Source organism: Bidens hawaiensis, unplaced genomic scaffold (assembly GCF_021521415.1).
Source record: "Bidens hawaiensis isolate Kalapana, Puna unplaced genomic scaffold, B.hawaiensis_p1.1 tig00020029_1, whole genome shotgun sequence".
NCBI classification, from domain to species: domain Eukaryota; kingdom Viridiplantae; phylum Streptophyta; class Magnoliopsida; order Asterales; family Asteraceae; genus Bidens; species Bidens hawaiensis.
The window spans coordinates 354215-377145 of record NW_027493044.1 but is presented as its reverse complement, the minus strand read 5'-3'; the positions used below and the strand labels follow the sequence as shown (position 1 = coordinate 377145).

General features: G+C 32.4%; 1 pseudogene; it reads right to left on the bottom strand.

Annotated features, from left to right (window-relative positions):
• Window positions 1-20159: 20159 nt before the first annotated feature.
• LOC143559735 (putative receptor protein kinase ZmPK1) lies at window positions 20160-22601 on the bottom strand (annotated as a pseudogene).
• Between the last annotated feature and the right edge of the window lie 330 nt (window positions 22602-22931).

The following is a 22931-nucleotide window of genomic DNA, read 5'->3' as shown; positions in this document are numbered from 1 at the left end:
TGATGTTTTTGTCCTTCGCACGACGCGAAGGACTGGAGAGATTCTTCGCGCGATGCGAAGATCTAGAAATTATGCTCGATTATTTTGTCCTTTGCGTTACGTGAAGGCCATGCCCATTTACCGTTCGCGCGACGTGAACTGCCTTAATCCGAAGAAAATTAGGGTTAATCGCTATATAAACCCATCTAAGCCCCCATTCATCATATCTTTACTTCCAAAGGCTAAAGAGAGACCCGAGGGCGACTTCCGACCATCCCGAAGCTTTCGGTTTGTCTTGGGATTGCATGTTAATCAAGATAAGTGATTTTAACGATTTGTTGATGCTTGGCTAAACGTTTGTGTTCATTCTAGGCTAGGGTTTTGTGTATTCTTTCTTAAGACCAGATTCATTATGCTTCATGAATAAGAACTTGATTTAGTTTTATTATTTGATCTTGTTCTATTATTACTTGATTGTTTAAACAATTTGTGTTTTCGATTATTGATTAATACATCACTTGTTTGGTTTTGTTCATCAACACTTAGGGTCAGGCTCTTGTGTCATTGGATTAATAATCATCGGTTATTGTTACTTAATTAGTTGTCATAAAACATAAATTGGTAATTTGGTAGATCGAGTTCAATTATGTAAACAATCCGGTTAAATTATCGTTTGTCATCACAATCAAACTAATAGATCTAGTAATTACTGCGTAATCAAGTCAAGTAAATCTGGGATTAAGTTGAATATCACATTACCTGAACCTAGAGGGAAGACCTTTTATTAATATTGTTTACAAATCTTTTAAGTAATTGTTTTAATTTTAATAATCAATATTTTCAAAACCGCTTGACATCGTTATCCACTTAGGTTAATTAATAAGTTAAAAATTATAAACTTGCACTTTCCTTAAGTCCCTGTGGAGACGACCTTACTTACTCGTACTAGTTATAGGTATTTAAGTCACTAGAATTAATTGTTTTTCAGTAGACCGCGACAGCCTACGCCAGCATATAAAAAAGTCTAAGAGAAGTGGTTAAAGACATCTAAGACTGAAGGTAACCCGCAAGTTACTCTTGAATGTCTTTTTTGGGTCTGGTCAAAATTTGATTTGTAAAAGTTCATAGCATATAACATCGTTAATGATCATAAATAAAATGTTTGATGATGGGGCTATAAACACAACCTGCCCGACCCGACTTGACCTGTTTTGCGAAGCCTACTTATTACATGAACTTTAAACCCTTTACTCAGATTAACTTGTGTTCTATTTTATTGCAGGCGGGATTGGCTTACCTGCGAATACATTTTTGCCCATTTTAACATTTTAATTGTGTGAGTGAGAAGCCATTTCCATTTTGATACTTATATTTAACTGGTGGTGCACATATCCATATATACAAAGCAGTCAATCCAACCACAAAGTGTAAATGCTAAGTTGTGATTATATGTAGAAACAGTAGTAGAATAAACGTAGTAGTTTGAATTCAAATCAGGACATTATTTAGCAGATTTTGAAATTTCCAAACAACATGCAATAAAAGTTCAAAATACAGTTAATTTCATGATTCTAGACAAATATCTTGCAAACAACAATATAATTAAATAAACCATAAATGATTCTCTATATGCAATAAGAAATTATAAGAAACACACGGTTACTAGGCTATCAGCTTCTTTATCAACACTAAATTTATAAAGAAAGTTATGAATAAATTGATGAAAAACTGATAAATTATGAATCAATATGATGAACTCTTACATGTCAAAGAACGCGAATCAAAATTCAATCAACAATTTGGCCCCAGAACTCCTTCAATTGAGCTTTGTCGATGAAGTCGCCAGTGATGTCCATCGTCGGTTAAGTGAATCAAATAGCTCTCCGTCGAACACTATTGTTCATCATCGCCACAATTTTATAAAAAAAATAATAATAAATATTAACCAAATTACAAATGACAAAACCAAAGGAAATCTTTTACGATTTCAAACCGATGCATACTTTAAAAAAAGGAAGGTAGGGCTATTGAACAACAGCACACCAAAGGTCTATTCCGGTGTTTGGTGGTCGACTATTCCATGGCGGTGACCACGTTCTTTCAGACAAGACAGAACATGCAGCTAGGGTTTAACCCGGGCATCTACAACTTAGGCGACATACCAACAGATCCAACGTGAAGAGATGAATATAGGGCTTCATAATCAGATAGAAAAGGATAGTTGTATTTAGGGCGCTTTCACGGAATTTTTGTGGTGTTTGGTTGGTTAATATGTATTTGAATTGGAATTGGAATTGGAATTGGAATTGGAATTGGTTTCGAGCTGACACGAGTTTTCGCACCGGACGAGTTGAGTTTCGGTTTCCTTTGTTTCTTTTTGGTCGGTTTCGGAGCACTGGACGGGTTGGGTTTCGGTTTCTTTTGTTTGTTTTTAGTCGGTTATGGATTCGTTTTCAGCATTTTGTTTCGTTGTGGTCGGTTTTTTCATTTTCATTTTTGTTTGGTTTCAATTTTTTTTGTTTCATTTTGATCGATTTTTTCGGTTTCCATCAATTCGGTTCAGTTTTGGCTTGTGTTTCGTTTTCGTCGACTTTCGGTTTCGGTTCATTTCTCGTTTTTTTTTTCAAAAGAACAAGGGCAAAGGCGGAAACATTTTAGTTTTTTTACATTTTTCGTTTTTTATTTATATTTTGAGTTATGATTTTTTATTAATTTTTTTGAATTTTTTTTGAGGGGCTTTTATTGTTAATAAGAAAATCCTTTATTTTCCATAACAATCCTTTAAAATAGGTGGGATTTTAAAATCTCATGAAATGTGAGAATTGATGAGATTTAGTTTCCATTCTCGTTCTTTCATTTAATGAAACGAACATATCAATTCGTGGGATTTAAAATCCAATTCCTTAGAATTCCTTTCAAATCCTTAAAACGAACAGGACCTTATAATATTTTACAAAACATGGTATACCTTATTAATTACGTATCGAATAAACGATAAAATGTTTATTACGTAACGAACAAACGAATAACCAAATGATACTGGTTATGATTCGGATATCTCGGGGGGGGGGGGGCATCTAAGTGATATACGTATATTAAAAGCTAACATATCAATATTATGGTCATATTATATAGCAAACCAGTTAAACGAAAAGATTCTCGTTTAACAATACGCTATGATCTTAAATACGAACATGAGTACCAAAACAAGCATTGTATCATCCGTTAAACAGAAAAGACTTATAAAAAAACTTATTCGAGATGTTTTAAGCAACTCGTTAAAATATTTTGGATTTTCACAATCAAATGGTATGTTTTTCATAATTTACAAAAATTAGGCCCAAAAACACTCGCTTTCGCGCTGTTAGTCACACCCAAACTATTTTTCTTGCCAAAAACCGAACCTGAAATAAATTTGTACTTGGGATTTCATGTACGAAACACAAAAAAGGAAAAATATGCCAAATGTAGGGCCCAAAGGAACCCCAAAAGGGCCGGCCCCAATAGAGGGCCCACCCCCCTTTGATATTTAGTTTATAAGTGTTCTAAAACACATCCAAACTCAAAGTGTCTTCCTAACAACTTTTGCTCCAGCTGATTCCTCACCCTTCCATCAAACCCTAAGGTAAATGTTCCATTTTTGATGATTTTGAGCTTGATTGAACATGTTTAAACCATAAGGGTTATAGTTTGATTAGTGAAAATCATATCTAATCATGTAAAACTCTTCAAAATTATCCAAAAACATACTTTGATGTTGAACATGGTTAGAAATCAGAATCAAATACTTTTTTTGGCCAAAAACACGGATGAGGAAGTTTAAATCGCGTTTTTCCGATTCAAAAACTCAATTCGAAACCCTAACCAAAACCCTTTGTTTCAAGGCTGGATGATTAATGTTCTATGCTTGGTTTTGTGATATATGGCCCATAGATATACTAGCTAGACATCCAAGAACCCGGAAAGGAGAGAAAAGAGCCTAAACACCTAGAAACCGCAAAGGTACTAATCGAACACATAGAAATATTATGAGAAATCTTTATATATATATATATATATATATATATATATATATTCGATACCCTAACTAAAACCCATTCTCACTCACATGTTTTTCATTCAAGTTTGAATTTTGTGGTCCACAATTAAAGTTCATAAAAAATATAAATATAAATATAACATTTTCTCTCTCCTGAAAAAATATATAAATATTAGTAAAAAAAACGTTAAAAAATAGCAAAACAAAATTTTTTTTCAATATTTTGTATTAAATGTAACAACATATATTACATCTGCAAAAAATAAAAAAAATAAAAAAAAAACGATGTTACATAGGGTTTTCACAACTCAAATGGGTTTTCATTATATATATAGGGGATGGATCATGTGAGAAAGAATATTATAGCGAGAAGTGCGAGAAGTAAATCTGAACCATTGATTATATTTAATCAATGTCCTACAATAGAAATGGCATTATCATAATTGTAAATACATATCTATGACATACTTTTAACTATAAAAGGGTAGACATGTCTTTCATGGTGTAGGCCTAATTAAATCATACATTAATGTATCCACGGGTTATTTTTTCTAATGCATAATTAATGCTCATAAGGTGATTAATACTATCTAATTTTTCTTATTAAAATTTTGTAAATGAAATTATAATTTTTTTTTTGGAATTTATGGTTGTCTAAGATGCTTATTTATTTTTATAATTTGTTCATAAAGCACATAAATTTTGTGACATTAAGTTGTACAGTACAAATTTGTTCATATAGTACCTACATATCAAAATTAGAAACATACAGTTCTGTGTAGGGAGTTTTGTAAAAGTGTATTTACCTATTACATTCAAATTTGTATGTGTGGGCAGTATAATGGTTGTATAGTAGTGTATCGTATGGGCTCATATATTTTACTATGTAGGGATTATTTTTTACTGTGTGGGTTCATATATGTACAATGTATGTGGTATTTCGAATTATGGATTATGTAGGTTCATATATTATACTGTGTTGGGATTTTTCACTGTGTAGGGATTGTTAGTTCCTTTCATTTTCACTAGCACGTAACTAATGCATGTGTAGGAGAATTTTGCATACTATGTAGATGTAGGATAAAATCGTTACTGTGTTGGTGTGTAGGATTTAATCTCTACTGTGTGAGGTGAGAATTTGTTTACTATTTAGGATATGTATGATAAAATCTTAATTGTGAAAGCTGTGTAGGACAATTTTGTTTATAATGTATGGTATATAGGATAAAAGCTTTAGTGTGTTGGCTGGTAAGATAATTTTGTTTACTATGTAGAGTATGTAGGATAAAATCTTTTGTGTGTAGGATATTATAGTTAATAATTTAATGTATAGCTTAGATATGTTTACTTTGTATAGCCACTGTACGTCAACTGAATTCCAAAAAAAATAATTTTAATATAATAATATGATTTGAAAAAATAAAAGAAATTAAAAATATAATACTATAAATCAGTAAAAGAATATAACTTGTTTAAATTTAATTTAAACATAAAGAAAAAAAAGAAATAATTTATTTTGAAATCTCCTGCAGGTATTAGTTACTGAAAATAAAAACAAAAATTGATTTTACTCCATGAAATAGATTCTGTGTTTTTTTCAACTTTTTTGGAAATTGTAAATAAAAACAATGATTAATTATTAAAAATTAAAAGAATGTAAAGAATTAGGCAAAAGCGACTTTTGCTAAATATTGAGCAAAATGCCATTTTTTGCTTCAATAATAATATTCTGCTTGATATTATTAGTGATTTTGATGCTTGAATTTTGAATTATGAAAAAGGTTGTTAAATTAATAATGTGAAAGTTTTTTGAATTGATATAAATAAAGAAAAACATATAATATGATTTGAAACATCCACCTACATTTAATAGTTACCAAGATAAAACATTTGGAGATATTACTAGCATACCCTTTACATAATTTAAAGATAAAATAAAAAAGAAAAATTTTGATTGGTTAAAATAATTTCTCACACTTCTCACAATAACAAACACTTCTGAAATAAACCTAATCCTACACACACACACAATATAATAAATAAAAGTTTTCAAATGTCACGTGTCATCACATTAGAGTGATCTTTATAAAAATTTCCACCCCTCTCTCATATTAAATACATTTCTCTTTCTTATTAATAGTTTTGTATTTCATTTTTTTTTTTACTTTTTAATCTATCATTTTCTCTTTTAATAATTATTTCTTGATTTTAAAATTTTAATATCAACATAAGTATATTTGTTTTACATAAATATATTGTATTAGTTATTAATATTAAGCTTATATAAGTAATCAATTTTCATGTTGATTTTGAATAATTATTTCAAAAATTAAGGTTTTAAATATATTATATTAGTTAATTAATATTAATATTAATATTTTATAAGAAATAATATTATTGGATGAAGAACAAGCTTAAGTTAAAATTAAAATTTTCAATAAACTTTAACCTAGTAAATATATATGATTGTTTACTAAATTACAATTTTTTTCTTTTAAGTCATTAAAAGATAAATTCACTATTTATGTATTCTCATTGTTTATGTTAATTTAAATGAGCGGGTTTAACTGATTAAAGGATCAAACATGGTTTAGGACAAAACAATCTATAATTAGAACGAGTGTCGGTCCACGGATTGGTTTAAAAGAGTACCCATTTATAATTTTTGCACTTAATTATTTAATCAACTCATCATTTATGTTAAGTTTGTCATCTTAAAAATCCATAAAAAAATATAAACACTAGACTACATAATTTAGTTTTTCAGGTAGATAAGACAAATTCTTACACGAGGAATACAAATGTTAGACTTAAACACACTGTTAAGCATATGATAAATTGACATTGAATATTCTTTTATTCTTGAATACTTCAAATATAGATTTCTTTAGTAAACGAGTAATACTTGCATCAAAAAATGAGTTTGTTCAAGAAACTAACTACCTTTGTTATCCATGTTTTCTGAGAGATGAAAAATATTACCATTGATCAAATGGTACTTGTGAAATAAAATTATATGTTACAAAAAAGTTGTACTTTTGTAATACTTAAATGGTTTCAAAATCAAAGGTTGACAAGTCATAGGTTAGTCCAAAAATTCGATGTTAAAGTGATACTATTTAAAATATTAACTAGAAAAGTGGCCTATGCAACTTGTGAAAATACATTATGATAATCGTGTTATAGAAGTTGAAATCATATATCGAAGTAATATTAGAACTCATACTTTTATTCTAAGAAAATCCTATACCTTTAAATAAAGTAATAATTAATTTCAAAGAAGGAAAGTTTCACTTTATGTTTGTTTTACAATGAAGATAAATAAAAACTAAGGCCAACAAGTATAGATGGTTGGTTTGTTTTTTAGACCATCTGTTTTAACTCATAGTCAGTTATGTATTGCATTATCTAGATTTAAAAGCATAAACAAAGTAAAACGACTATTTTTGTAAAAAAAAAATATTTAGAGATTTATGAATTTTCGACAACTTTTGTATTTCCATATTGTGTAATGTGTAATTTAGTTGTGAGAGAATTTTGGTTTTGGTGCACGTGGTTTCTTAAAATTATCAATTTTTTTTCAATAGTTTATTTTAGACTTTTATGGTACAATACTTTCATTTGATTGTCAGTTTAGTTCAACTCATTAACACCATTCACCAACCGTTAGTTATTACAACTTTGAAGGTTTTTTTTTCACATAATTTAATCATATTGTAGCATTCGTTAAATTTCGGATTCTAAAACCAGGCCCGTTTAAAATTTTATTTTTCGTTCCATTTTATTAAATCAAATTAAAAAATTTATTGATCATTTATTTCTCGACACCGACTTAGTTTCGGTTATTATTCTAAGTATCAAAAGTTATACAAAAATAACCCCTAGCTATTATCTTAACCCTTTTGTACCCTTGACTATAGATGAGGGGCCTTTTTGCAAAACAAAATATTCTAACTTATTCTTCCCCTCCATCCGTCGCCGATACCCCCGCCCCCCTTCGTGTCTTGGCCCTTAATTCTCGGACTTAAATCAAAAATCAATATTACCAAATCGTTTATTACCAAAAAACGCGTCCAACTGACATATCAAACATGGCAATTGAATCAAAATGGACAGCTAATTGATCCAAAATAATCCGCGGCTGCCTCTAGCGTTGTTACACTATATAAACACAACGAGAATTCAATTAAACGTGCACACATCATCCTCTCTACATTATGAACCAAAACCCTAACCTAATTGCAGCAAACGAAGCTGTCTGGATCAGCTTTAATACCAAGAACAGGCCGCAAACCCTAAGTAGCCGTTCTCCCTCAATTCGTTAACATACAAGGTATTAGTTATATGTTTTAGAATCGTTTTTAACCCAGAAATAAAACCCCTAAATCAATTGTAACCAACACTAACCAATTGAACGAATTTAAATGCTAGGGTTATAATTGGGGAAGAACACCAAACAACTATTGGGTTTATATTAAAGTTCTCTGCTGTTGTAAACATGTTAGGCACCTGCCTTGATGGCAGGTGCGTGTGTGGTTAAGGTTGTGAACCGGCTTGGGCGCGGGTTCGAACCTACCCAGGCCCAGTTTTGTTGAATTTTATTTTTTTTAATGATTTTAAATCACTTTTTAACCATTAAATTAAATATATAACATTTAATAAACATTAGGTTAGCGAAACCGAATCCCATACGCTCGTTTTCTCTCATCGTGAAACTCTCATCTCTTGAATTAACTATAATATATACAAATACATGTATATTTAATAATATATGTATCTTTAATAATAAATGATATGGTATACATATATTTTTATATAAATTCATTATATATCTTTAATAATAAATGATATGGTATTTATTTTCACAACTACTAAACCGAACTAATTTAGAAGATCAAATAATCTTTTCGTTAATATATATACAAGTATGCTTCTCATTAAACTCTTATATAGATATTTTGTATAATTAATTAATAACGATTTCTATCATTCTTTTGCATGAAGAATATAAATAAAATATTTGGGGATTATCAAACAATAATAATAATAATAATATTAATAATAATAGCAACAACAACAACTATGATAATAATAATAATATTAAATGACAAATCACAAATATAATAATGAAATTAATCCTTAAAAGACAAACAAATCTCAAATCCTTATTTGTTGTGTTAGTTCCTTGATTATTAATTATACTATCATTAACAATAGGACCTTTTGTTGACGCATTTCAAGAAGCTTGACCGCTTTATCTTAACTCTTATCGTCACTCTCATCTTCTTTAACCCACTCGATAAGGAAAGTAATTCACATCCCCCTTTTTACAGTTTTACATTTTGGGGGCGTTATGCGTTCACAACTCAATCATTTTATTTCACTACAATTCTATTATTTGCGTTCTATGATATTGCTCAATTAGTTATATGTGCAATGTGTTTATTTTATGTTTTGGTGGTTGGTATCTCATCCTCATCCCCATTAGTATGATCATACGCCGTTGGAGTAGCTCGTTATCTATGTGATTCGAGCAAAAAGACAATTTTTATATTTATTGTTATGCTAGTTGTAGTAGTTCATATTTATCGCAAGGAATTGTCATTTTTTTTAATATTATATGTATTCAAAAACTGTGATTACTTGCTCAACTTTATATTGACAAACTATGTATTTTCACGCATGACGCAGGTAGCTATATTGGATGAAGAAAAAGAGTTAAAGAATAGTTGGACTCTAGGTTGCATGACGGATAAAGACATTAAGATGAAATTAATTATTTTTCATTTGTAATGTTTATTTCTTTTGAGAAAATGTTGTGCTTCGCGTACTTAATATATGAAATGAATAATTTAGTATTAACACGTGTATTATACTTTAGTGTCTTTTGAGCTATGATACAATTATGTCGCGCCCCGACATATTCCGCCTTAGGTTGGGGCGTGACACATATGATATCTATACACTTTTTTATAAAAAGATTTTTTTTTTCGAAATTGATGCTTTTATGTAACTCTATGTAATATTTACTAATCGTTGGTGGATGAAGTTAATAAGTTAGACTAAAATTGATAGTTAAATGAAAGTATTATACCATAAAAGACTAAAATAAACTATTGAACCAAAAATAATAATTTTAAGAAGCCACAAGAACCAAAACCGAAGTTCTCTATTATATCTTTATATCTATCAACGTAAGACCCCGAATCCCAGGAATCCTACAGTTGGTAATCACCTCCCCAATTTCACAAAAATTTAAAACCAATCGATTCGTTTTATTTAAAACAAGTTCAGAGTTGATAACAGCGGAAAAAGTATTAAAAATCCCAAACACGGGTGCAAGTGTGCAAAAATCAAATGTAAATAAAATATTCGTTTTATTTGAAATCTTCATCTCATTAAAATCATTTCAGAGTAGTAAACAGCGGAATAGATAACATCAAAACTCCCAAAACCAGGAAAGTGACCAAAATTAAAATTTAAATACTTATGGTAATAATTTAAAAAAAGCAGTTTGCGTTATTAATTCTTCGACTAGATGTGCCTTCAACCGTCCGAGTAGTCTCTAGCACGTCCAAGCGGAAATCTCTAATCCTCAACCTGAAAGTCAATCTAACATACACACAAAGTCAGCTTGAGCTGAGTGAGTTCAAGTTTTCATAAACAATAATTCATACTTTATTTCAAAGCTATAGTTATAAACAATAGAGAAAGTATAAATAAAATAAATTATATATAATTCACCAAGTAATACAATCATCGTCGAACACACGTACACGGGCCTCCCCACCCCGAGTCAAGACTCGAGTAATATATTTGACCCGGACGCGGTAAGACCTAAGCATGTGACACGAGCCTCTCCACCACGAGTCAAACCCGCGTAATATATTTGACTCGGTCACAGCTTATACATCCGAGCACGAGATACGGGCCTCTCCACCACGGGTACAACCCGAGTAATATATTTGACCCGATCCCGGCTCACACATCCAAGCACGTGATACGGGCCTCTTCACCAAGGGTACAACCCGAGTAATATATTTGACCCGATCACGGCTCAACATCCAATGGGCCTCTTCACCACGGGATTTTAAAACCCGAGTAATATATTTGACCCGCCAAAATGATGATCACGTCACACGGGCCTCTTCACCACGGGTACAACCCGAGTAATGTAATTGACCCGGCCGTGAATCACCATGCACACACACAACAATAAGCCTACATACATCATTCTTAGTCACGAGAAACTAAATATCATTACACAATCGTAGGCTATAAGGTACACATCCTAATACGTACATACATACCTCCATATATACATACATATATATATTCCTACATAAATATATATATATCATCCCATACGGGAACTAAGTAGATAGGTCTACTCATATTCAATTACTACCAAGTCTGCTAACGTCCTCGAGTCTAGACCATCAATAGTGTATGTAACCTTAAGGACACAAGACCATGAACGAGTCTAAAATATCCTAAGGCATATAAAATAATTCAAATATAGCTTTCAAAATGCACCATCACGAGTGAGACCATGTAAAACTATTCAAATCATTGTAACGAGTAAAATCGTTTAAAATTGTATTTCGGTGTGTATGCTAGCCCAAAACGTAAAAGAGTAAAAAGAGCATCATGAACTCACCTGAGATCGATCGAATACTTGCAACGAGCTAGGAAGTTCCTAAGGGCACAATCACAAGCAAGAGCCTGTAAATTATACATAGCGCGTTACTAAACTAGACTGTAGGAACACTCTAGCCTAATGGGCCGTACAAGCCCAACACTTTGGCCTAAGGCCCAACACCTTGGCCCAAGCCCAACAACTTGGCCCACGCCCAACACCTGGCCCAAGGCCCAACCACTTGGCCCAAGGCCCAACACTTGGCCCAAGGCCCAACCACTTGGCCCAAGGCCCAATACCTGGCCCAAGGCCCAACACCTTGGCCCAAGGCCCAACACCTGGCCCAAGGCCCAACCACTTGGCCCAAGGCCCCTAAAACCTTTCAACTAACCAAAACCACCGGTTAAGCCTAAAGCGAACTTGTTGATTAATAACGAGTAAAACGTGCAGATTTTAGCATGCGAAGATGCATTTAATTACATAGGATAACCTTTGAATTAAATTATTAAATTTTTACCAGACTTAATAAATGTCTTAGGTTTATAAAAATATTTTTATTATATTTTTCTATTGGACACAAAAATCATAAAAATTCTTCCAACACAGAAAGGTATGTGCAGCTATTTCAGCGCGCAACAAAATGGTTTTATTTTTATAAAATTCATTACCGAACCAAATTAAACGATTCCAATTGGGTTTGGTTCCTAACTGAAAACAATAACTCCCAGAAGTGGAACCAACCAATTTGGACTTGTCGAAAAAAGGTTATGACGTCGGGAAGACAGACCAGAATCCGTCATCCCGCATCAGCTTTGACACTCGATTTTATAAATTCATAAAAACTATTCAAATCTCGTCCAAAAATTACGTATTATACCTTTCTGGAAACTAGACTCAAAGTAGAACATCATGGAATCAAGAATCGATCAAAAACAGTGTATTAACATCGCGTTACAGACCCTACAATAAACGTATACGAATCTGTCAGCAAGCTGTTATCATCAAAACTCAATCTTAACGACCAATAAGCGCGTTAATATGATCAATTAAGGTGTAAAAGACATGGGGAATCATAAAACCGACTTTGAATTGAAGTTTTCACGGCTGAAACTTGGCTGGGCAGAAGAAAAACGAGCAGAGGGGGGGGGGGTCCAGGTCCGACGGCTGCAAATAGGTTTAGGGTTTGAGTTTTCTTTTGTTTTATGATATAAAATAGTTACATCCAAGTCCCTCCAAATTGAAGTATGTAGCAACTTGGGTGGAAAGTTAAGTGAGAACGTTTACGAGGTTTGCAAGGAGCTCCCGAGAGAATGCCGGGTCAAGCCCGAAAGATGTACATAACACTACAAGATTAAACCTTTTGCCGGAAATTAACGGGCGTTACAATCAAACATATTTTTCGTATTTCATATTGTGTTATTATTTAAAAAAAATATTTATTATAACTCGTGTTCCACACGGATACCTAACCTATATATATATATATATATATATATATATATATATATCTACCTATTCTAATAAAGTAAAATAAATGGGGACACTTGTCATGTTTTAGTTAATTCGCACAATTTTTTCTCTCCAAAACTAATATACCCTAATATATGTAATAAATCAATAATTATTCACTTTCCTTTTAGACTATGTTTATATAATATCTATATATTTTTATAAATATAAATATTAATATACTATTTTACTATATAAATCAAAATACTTGGTGAATTCAAAAAATCAACAACAAATCATGTTTCTCAAATGAAAATTATTTCATGTTTTTTGTGGAAGTTAAATTTGATTTTATGGGTCAAAAGTTGGTAAATAGGTTGTTTGGTAAAAGTTAACTACAGGTAGGTCAAAATTTGTTACGGGTCAAAATGAAAATTTTGAGTATTTTTAAAAGTTTGAGAATGCAAAATAGATTTATCGTCAAATTTATAATGGGTTCAAAGTGTTGACTTTAAAATGTCAAAAGTATGAAAATTAGAATTTTAAACATGATTCGGGTTTCAAGTTTATTTTTAAGGTTGTTTTTTGAAATAATCAAAAGGTTCTGGGATTTGGCAAATTGACTATTTTTCTCTCAACTATTAAAATTTAAGAAAAGATTGCAAACACTTTCGACATGCCTCCCCCATGTCTATCAATGTTTCTAACTTTTATCATATTTGAAATATTTTATGTCAACATTAATTTTTTCATCAATGGTGATCAGAACGTTGTATGGGAAGCATGTCATGCAAAACTATGCTCAAATGAAACAAAATATTCACAAAATTGAATGGGTAAACATATTATTTTTTATGCTGTCATTATGACAAAGTCGAGAAGTCTTCTGAAACTTATCAAAATCTTTTTTATGGTGTAGCTCAGAAAAACATAGTTCTTGAAGAATATCCATTGCTACAATTTAATATCCTACTTTCATTTGATGAGTGGTAAATTGATAAATATATCAATAAAAGTAACGCCTCTTTTGTATTTAGGCTGAGTGGTTATAACTACTATCGTATGAAAAGTCTTATTTTCGAAATTGGTTCATAACCAAAATTCTTTCAATTATACATATATGACACAGAGAATGAATTTTTTAATAAAATAAAATGTTTGGGATGCGTGGCTGCGGGAGAATGTCTGTCAGCTACAAAATCTCGCCCATTTGTAATGGGTCATCATAAAATGTAACACGTTATCTCACCTCTCTCATCGAACACCTCTCTGTCTCATGTTAGGGTTTCTACCAAATCTGTTAATCGTCCGGCGTTGATTGTTTATCTACATCGATCTACCTTTTACGGCATTGATCTGGTATGTATTCATATCCTCTTCCCCAGAATTGTTTATAATCTTTTAGGTTTATAATTTTTGTTTGATTGTTCATCATCAGGGCATCGATTATTCATCTTCCTGGCGCCAGTCACAAGCTTCCAAGCAAGAAGCTTCACGTTCGTAAACACTTAAAAAGCCTCAACAAACCCATGTTAAATCCATCGAGGTATTCAAATGATTGTGTTCTTTTTAGTCAATTATTTCAATTATTATTATTATTAATGTTGAATTATTATTATTATTATTAATAATAGTTCTTGTTAGTCATAATAATAATAATAATTTCATTTCAATTATTATTATTATTATTATTAGTTTGTAGCTCTTGAATCTTGAAACAAATTAGGTTGATTTCATAGTTAAAATTTGCAATTAAGGATAATAAGAAATGAAATTTAATGATTATTTGCATGATTTGAACAGAGCCTATATGTTGATATTATTGATTATGTAGACATCTCTCACCAGCCTACTTTTGATCACTCATTTCACAAAGACCATAAAATCCAAGTTTCTTTTAACACCTGCATGATTTTCTTTTCTTACTAATTTATAATTTTTATTAAAAATTCATTTTTTTTGTTTATTTAGATGAGGCCTAACTAACATTCAGAAGGTCTTTAAGATGAGCATAGAGTCCAAACAATGGGAAAACAACTTTCGCCAACTATGACAAGTGAATAGCATCATTGGCATGTATCCTAAAGACACCATACCGATAAGAACAAAAGAAGAAGATGATTTGAGAATAAGTTCTGTTAAAACTCATGGGAAGAAGAAGCATAATAGCTTTCTGGTGCCTAGAAGCATCCCTAAATCTGCTGATCCTGATATTGATAATAAAAGTGGTCATCAGGTAATGAATATATTCGATTGTACCATCTTCTCTATTTGATCCTAGGGTTTGTAGTGATTGATTTTCAAAATCAATAACTCATATTACATTCTCTTCTCTTAGGGTTTCAACATTCATGTTTGGGACGATTGAAGGGTTTATTCTAGGTAATTAATATGTTCGATTGAAGTCATTGAACCATATGTTATACCAATCTTTCATATTTGAATCTCGGTATGTTGTAAAGTTGTTATTAATGTTTGGTTGCTCAATTAGACATTGATAATTTAATGGTGTTTTAATATGTTAGGGTGTTGGGTTTCAGTGGTGATCAGTTAAAATTTTGTTTATTAAAACCGGTTCAATAAACGTGGTTAATAATAATTAATCTTATTTATTAATAATTATACGCAGCTGATATAAGGCTAATATATATAAATCCCTTGTATATTTAATATAATATTTTATTAGTTTTCGTTTGGTTTTTATTAGAATGTGTATATTACTAATTTATTTGAATATTTTAGGCCCCGGGTTTCAACCATGTCAAAAAGAGGGCGAAAACAAGCAAAATGGGAGAATGCCCGTCGCGCGGCACTTTGGGCTCAGTTTTCTAGAATCTTCTACAAACATTAAGACTTTGGGCTCAGTTTTCTAGAATATTCTACAAATATTAAGTTTATGGGCTTAGATTTACAGAATCTTCTACTAATTTTAAGTTTATGGGCCTTAAAAGTCTATATAACACCCATAAACTTAACCCTAATCATAACCTGAAAGCCATAAACAAAATTTGGAGCTCAAGAGGTGATCTTTTGGAGGTTTTGAAGGCTTGGAATCATACGGTGGCGTGCTTATCATCCAAGAACGTAGACCACGGGTTTTATCGCCTTTAATCTTTCGTTTCTTTTGTTTTCCACCATGAATTCCTTTATTATTGTTTTCTTTTAGTTTATGATGTTAGGCTAAAAATTATAGACTGCCTAGGCTTATGATGAACCTATTTTGACGTTGTGTTTTGATTTGGGATTTATTTATCGTTATGATTTTTATGATTTAGTAAAAGGTTTAATCATATTAAATTGATGCATATGGATATTTAGGATTGTTTGATTAATTGTTATTATTCCATAGTTGCCTAGATTATTGTTTGTCATTATGATAGGTTGCTATTAGGTCACCTACTTTGTGTTTTTGACTATTTTATGATTGATATGCATTAAGATCATAGGAATAATAATTATTAATTAATTAAACCTAAGTGTGATGCTAACCTAAATCTGTAAGGTGCTAGGTTATTGATAGATCTTTATTATTTGATCTTGCTAGATTTAGTTCTTCGTAAGGAGTCCGTCTAGGTTTGATTATTTAATTATTGTCTATTGAATCAATTCGATATATTAAACTGCCTTTGATTTCCGCGCTGTAAGGTAGGATTTCGTATAAAGGAACCAAATTGTAAACAATTGGGTGACCGTAAGCGAACTTGATTTTTAATACTGGTGTGCGTTAAAACTTGTTAGAAATCCATAGGCTTTCTCTTGAGAAGGGTCAGGGGTCCTATTTGGTTTTTCTTTTAAGTGTCTATTTTACGATCCCAGTCCATAACTAAATATTTTCCCGAGTCAATTCATTACCAAAATTTAGGGGAGTCTAGCCTAGGTAGTTTTCTCATCATCATCTTATTTTCATAACAAACTTTGTTTTCGTTTAATTTATTTGTTTTCTTAATTAGTTTTAATTATAGTATTAATTTAGTATTTTAAATAAAAACCCCCTTAAACATATATAAATAATAAGTCGTGTTTTGTAGTCGAGTCTAATTAGCTAGTAAACGTAATTTAAAGAGTCTCGTGGGTTCGATATCCGGACTTACTTAGCTGTACTAGAGTCGACTGGTTCACTTGCCGGTTAGTAGTTTAGTTAAGTTTAAGAGTCTAGAATTTATTACTTAGTGTCTAGATAGCGTGTTTTTATATAACTACTTTTAGCACGTCAGCAGCGGAATGTATACAATTAATTAGCACCGAAACTAAACTCGACAAGATCCGGTTAACTAACTTAAGTGGGTTAATGGTTCGTTACCTCACGGTGTAACTCTCATGGGTCATAACCCGGTTGGCCGTATTGACTTACCCAAACTGGTCCATTATTCTAACATAGGCAATGTTGTTTTGAACATGTAGTTATTGACGATTTGAATTTAAGTGATTTAAACTATTATTTTTAAACATGAAACATGGCTGCAAATTTGAGAAATGAACATATGTTGGTAGCGTAGAGTTTTTCTATTCAAAATTTTGTTTTGAGCATAAAATAATTATCTGTATTTACATGCTTATACGCGTTATAGTTAGTAAAACTGTATTTTTTAAGGTTTGAAAATTGTTTATTAGCAACAAATTAGATGTTTTGCTTGCTTAGTAAAACTACTTTTTGGAATATGCTCTAACTATTTATACCAATTGGATTATTTCACCCACAAGTAATCAAATAAGTTGGTGATACCAAATTATAAACACACTCAAAACTTGAAACTTTTATTGACGTGCAGTAATTAGTTTTGATAAAGTATTGTGTGCTGTCATTTTATATTTGAGCCTAGGGGTTTTTCAGCATTCTTTTCCTAAGACTGAGGGGTGTGGGGCGCTAACCTGGGCGCGAGAGCCCCTCCGCTCGCGCCCCCAGGCGCTAACCCCACACCACCAGGGCGCGAACCGGGGCGCGAACGGGGCGCGAGCGCGAGCCCCCAGGCAAGCGTGAGTGTGGTTGCGGGAGAAGAGAGAGAAAAAGCTGGTGTGGATGCCCAAAAGAGCCGTTGAGCTCAGAATTAATAAAAAAAAAAACCTTAAAAACCTTAAAAAAAAATCCGCTGGAGCCCCTCCACACCAGGGCCAGGGGCTCCAACACCCCCCTTATCTAATTTCTCTCTCTGCCACACGTCATAATATTATTGGCTGGAGCCCCCACTGGAGCCCCCATTAGAGCCCCCACACCCCTTAGCCTAAGGTCAATAAATTCATTTATTTTATTTTATGTCAGTCTGATTATTAAATAATCTGATGTCAATACATTCTTTTACTTATTATAAGTCTTAATTAATATGATTATTTATGTTGACCTAATTGTTAATACATTCATTTATCTTTTATCTTATTGTTAATACATTCATTTTTCTTATTTATTTATCTGATTTCAATCTGATTATAAGACGATATAAATACGATTTCTTATTGTTACAAAGAATATCAATATTACGATCTCTAATTAGTTTGATGTAAATTCATGCGTTCAAATATGATTTGCTTTGAATTTATTCAAACCCATTCAAGTCTTTTGATCAAAGCTTGCTCCGGCCTTAGAAAAGGAAAGCTTATTAACTTTTAGGATCACTAAAAATCTATAATAATGTTGATGATTCATTACAGTCCGTGTTTTACAGAATATGTTTATGACATCAACTTTTGACCATCCCTACTGATTGTATACACCACCACAAATGACAATACCAAATGGATCTAACAGAGTAACCGAGGATCCAAACCCAAACTCGCAACTACAATCTATAGAGAATACAAGGCACACTGACACATGTGGCGTGTGGGCCACAGAAAAGGCATCATATTACGATCTCTAATTAGTTTGATGTGAATTCATGCGTTCAAATCTGGTTTGCTTTGAATTTATTCAAATCCATTCAAGTCTTTTGATCAAAGCTTGCTCCGGCATTAGAAAAGGTAAGCTTATTAACTTTTAGGATCACTAAAAATCTATAATAATATTAATGATTCATTACAGTCCATGTTTTACAGAATATGTTTATGACATCAACTTTTGACCATCTCTACTCATCGTATACGCCACCACAAATGACAATACCAAATGGATCTAACAGAGTAACTGAGGATCCAAATCCAAACTCGCAACTACGATCTATAGAGAATAATGTGGCGTGTGGGCCACAGGAAAGGCATCGAATGAGAATATAAGTATGCGGTATGCCAAAGGTGACTGCTGATGACAGCGATGCTATGACAATGAATTTGAACGCAAACAGGAAGCCATCAAGATCAAGTCCGATGACAACAAGTCATTCTGATGTCTCTCTCTTTTTTAATTAGTTTTTGAAAATTCTACTTACCACGAAATTAAATGTATTGATAAAAGAATACGTTGGAGTCTCTCTTGTACAAACTTCCAATATGTTGCCTCTTGACATTAGCAAAGATAGAATTCTGTAGTGGTCTTATTGCAATTTTATTATTCTTTTTAGTAATATGATTTGATTATGTATCATGACATGCTTATTTGTATATGCATATATTTAGAGTAAAACATTATCAACGAAATAATTTTTGTTTTTTAAATCATTTTTTTCATTCCGTATAATACACGGGTTCTAAAGCTAGTATGTATATATATATATATATATTTATTTATTTATTGTTGTTCATTTTCATTCGTGATTGCGATATAATCATTTTGATTAAATTAAAGATCGTTAATCATTGGTGATCACGGATTTCAGTTTTTCGGTCCGGTTATTTTATTATTGACCTTTAACTCAGTAATGTTTATCTACATAAGAATTAATCTCACGGTTTATGTTCAACAATCTTAATATCTCACCTTTTATGTTAAACATCATAGATTGAAATAAAAAAAATAAAAAGTGTTTATTTCTTGTATAATTTTCTTTTAAGTACTAGGTTGCCTTACGAAAAGCTACACGAACAATAACAAAATAAGTTCAATATGAGAGCCATCTTCCCACATGTTCTCTAAAGTTTTACCACTCAATTATTAGAAGGTCGAAATACATATTGTGTAACCATGATTCTATTAGTCATTACCTGAGTGGAGAAGCATCTTCACAACCTCACTCATGGTTGGTCTAGCATCTTTGTCTTCCTCAACGCATTGCAAAGCCACACAAAGAAGATTTTTAATTTGAACATTCTCAAATTCTTCAATCATCATAGGATCCAATATCTCCATGATTTGTATCTCTGTCACATTTTCGCGAGCTTTGTGGACCTTCTCCTTCACCCAGTCCACGAGCCGCTTTTTCTCAACAATTTCATTATAATTAATTCCTTGATCATTTGTGGGACTCCGCCCAGTTATCATCTCAAGCACCACCATCCCGTAACTATAAACATCAACTTTTGAAGTAATCGGAAGGTTAAACACCCATTCTGGAGCCATATACCCTCTGGTGCCTCTTATACGTGAAAAGGCAGAATCTTCTTTTACACCTTGATCGAATAGCTTAGAAAGGCCAAAGTCAGCCACCTTTGGGTTATAATCAGCATCTAACAATATATTATGTGGTTTAACATCACAATGCAATACCCACTCCAAGCATTCTTCATGTAAATAAGCTAGCCCTTTAGCCACACCTATTGCAATTTCAAACCTTTTTCTGCCAACCAAGCTTGTTAGCACCTGACAAGTTCTGAGCCAATGAGCCATTCTCCATGTATTCATACACCAAAATCCTATGCTTACCCTCAGCACAATAACCATACGTTTCAATCAAGTTCATATGGTTTATTCTTCCAATCGTACTCATCTCTGCTAGAAATTCAGCCTCACCTTGAATTGCATCGTGGAGTACCTTAATCGCCACCACTCGATTGTCGGGTAGTTTTCCTTCGTAGACTATACCACCGCCACCTTTCCCAATCTCCTTGCTAAATTTACGAGACGCTTTCACTATCTCATCATATGTGAATCTTTTGAATCCAGTAGCAACTGCAAGGTAGGCTTGGGTGGTTGTGCTTGAGGGTGCTTTGGTAAGGTAGTAAAATAATAGAAAACAAACCACTTCAATTCCACCTAGGATGATGCTAAACCACAACATGAACTTGAGGGTCCCATTGGCTATATTTTTGTCATATGGTCGTTTTAGCTCTATTTCAGAAGTGGAACAAACCAATTTGGACTCGATTGCAACCTTTTCATTATATGATAGAACATAAGTCTTGGGTAGTTTAAGATAAGTGTTGAACGGTGTACCCTTGTAGAAGCCATTGTACAACAAAGTCTTGACAAAGCATTCAAATGATCCATAATCTTGATTAAAGGTGAATTGGAAAGCTTTACATTCGGAGTCATCTAAGCAGGACTTATGGCATTCATTGAGTGTGGATCTTGGTAACCTCTTAGAATCAAATCCATAAAATTCCACAAAAGGAATCTTTATGAAGTCATAGTATTCAGGAGGTTTAGAAAGGTTAAATGTAGGTTCACACCCTAATGAAGAATCCGATTGGTTCTTCGCCTTGTACCCATGCATACACGCGCATGTCCTTCCGGATTCAGGAATATAAGTACAAAGGCTATTTGGACCACAAATCCCGTGAATTGCACAGGTTGTAGAAAGTGCTTGCCATGAAACGCTCCACCTTCTTTTGTTAAGTGTGTAAACTCTAATATTACCATCAACATCTAGTGTCAGTCTTCTTTGAAGAATTCTACCCTTGTCGCTGGTGTTAAAATTGTAATCGTCCGTGGACGTGAAACGTCCTTTCGAATCAAGCATCGCAATCTACTATTGGTGTAAGCATTTCTTCCTGCTTGCCATGGTAGTAACCAAGGCCTAGGGAAATAGATACTGCTTATTTCATCACTGTTGTAAAGAAGTTTTAATACATTGTCATTATCAAAATAAAATTTATAATAACCGGAAGATAAGTTTGTCAAACTTCTTGAAGATGTAAGAGCAGTATCTTTGGTAAAAGGTTGGTTTGGAAGTATGGTGTCAGTGGGAGAGCTAAAGCTTTGCCAAACATATGATTGGTTGTGTATGTGTGTAAGAACAAGGTTACCTGAATCAAGGAGTTTCAATTGCACAGTTTCATTAGATTTAGTGTCAGTTGTCCAAAACCTTCGGCCAGCGTCGGTTAAGACAAGATTTCCTGATTTCCACAATGAAAACTTGGATCGTTTTCCATTGACAGGTTCTTCTCGATTTGCCATCCAAACCAGTGTGTGCTTTCCGTCCGCTATTGGCTGTGTGAACCATATGGCGAAGCAGTAAGCATTTTGGCCAATCTCGTGAAAACCGGCTGTAAAAAGGCCATTTGGTGAAACCAGTTGATCTTTCTTTTCAACAAAGAGTGATGAGCCTTGGGCTAAAATACTTTGTGAAGAAGAAAGAGTAGCAGTATTCAGAGAATAAGAGAATGTAACTAAAGGTAAGAGAAGTATTAGGAAGGAAAAATGCATGATGAAATATGGATGAATGAACATCTTCTGAGTGGGTGTATATATATAATAAAAATGTCCAAGGCATTAAAGAATAATGAATTTTTTTTGGTTGTTTCTGGTTATGCTGGCATCTCATGTCTACGTCTTCCAATGGAATTATCTTGCACCTTGCAAATCATTTACCCTAATTTTGGATGCTAATAGATGTGTGCGTGTCTATATGTATGATAACCCAACTTGAAACAAGCTTGACTTGGAAAAGTAGCCAATAATGACAAAGCTTTTATTTGAAGATATATATATATATATATATAATATATATATATATAGGCTAAGTATAAAATAAAAACCCACTTAAGTTGTGAAAACTCTAGAAACTCATTGTCAACCATATG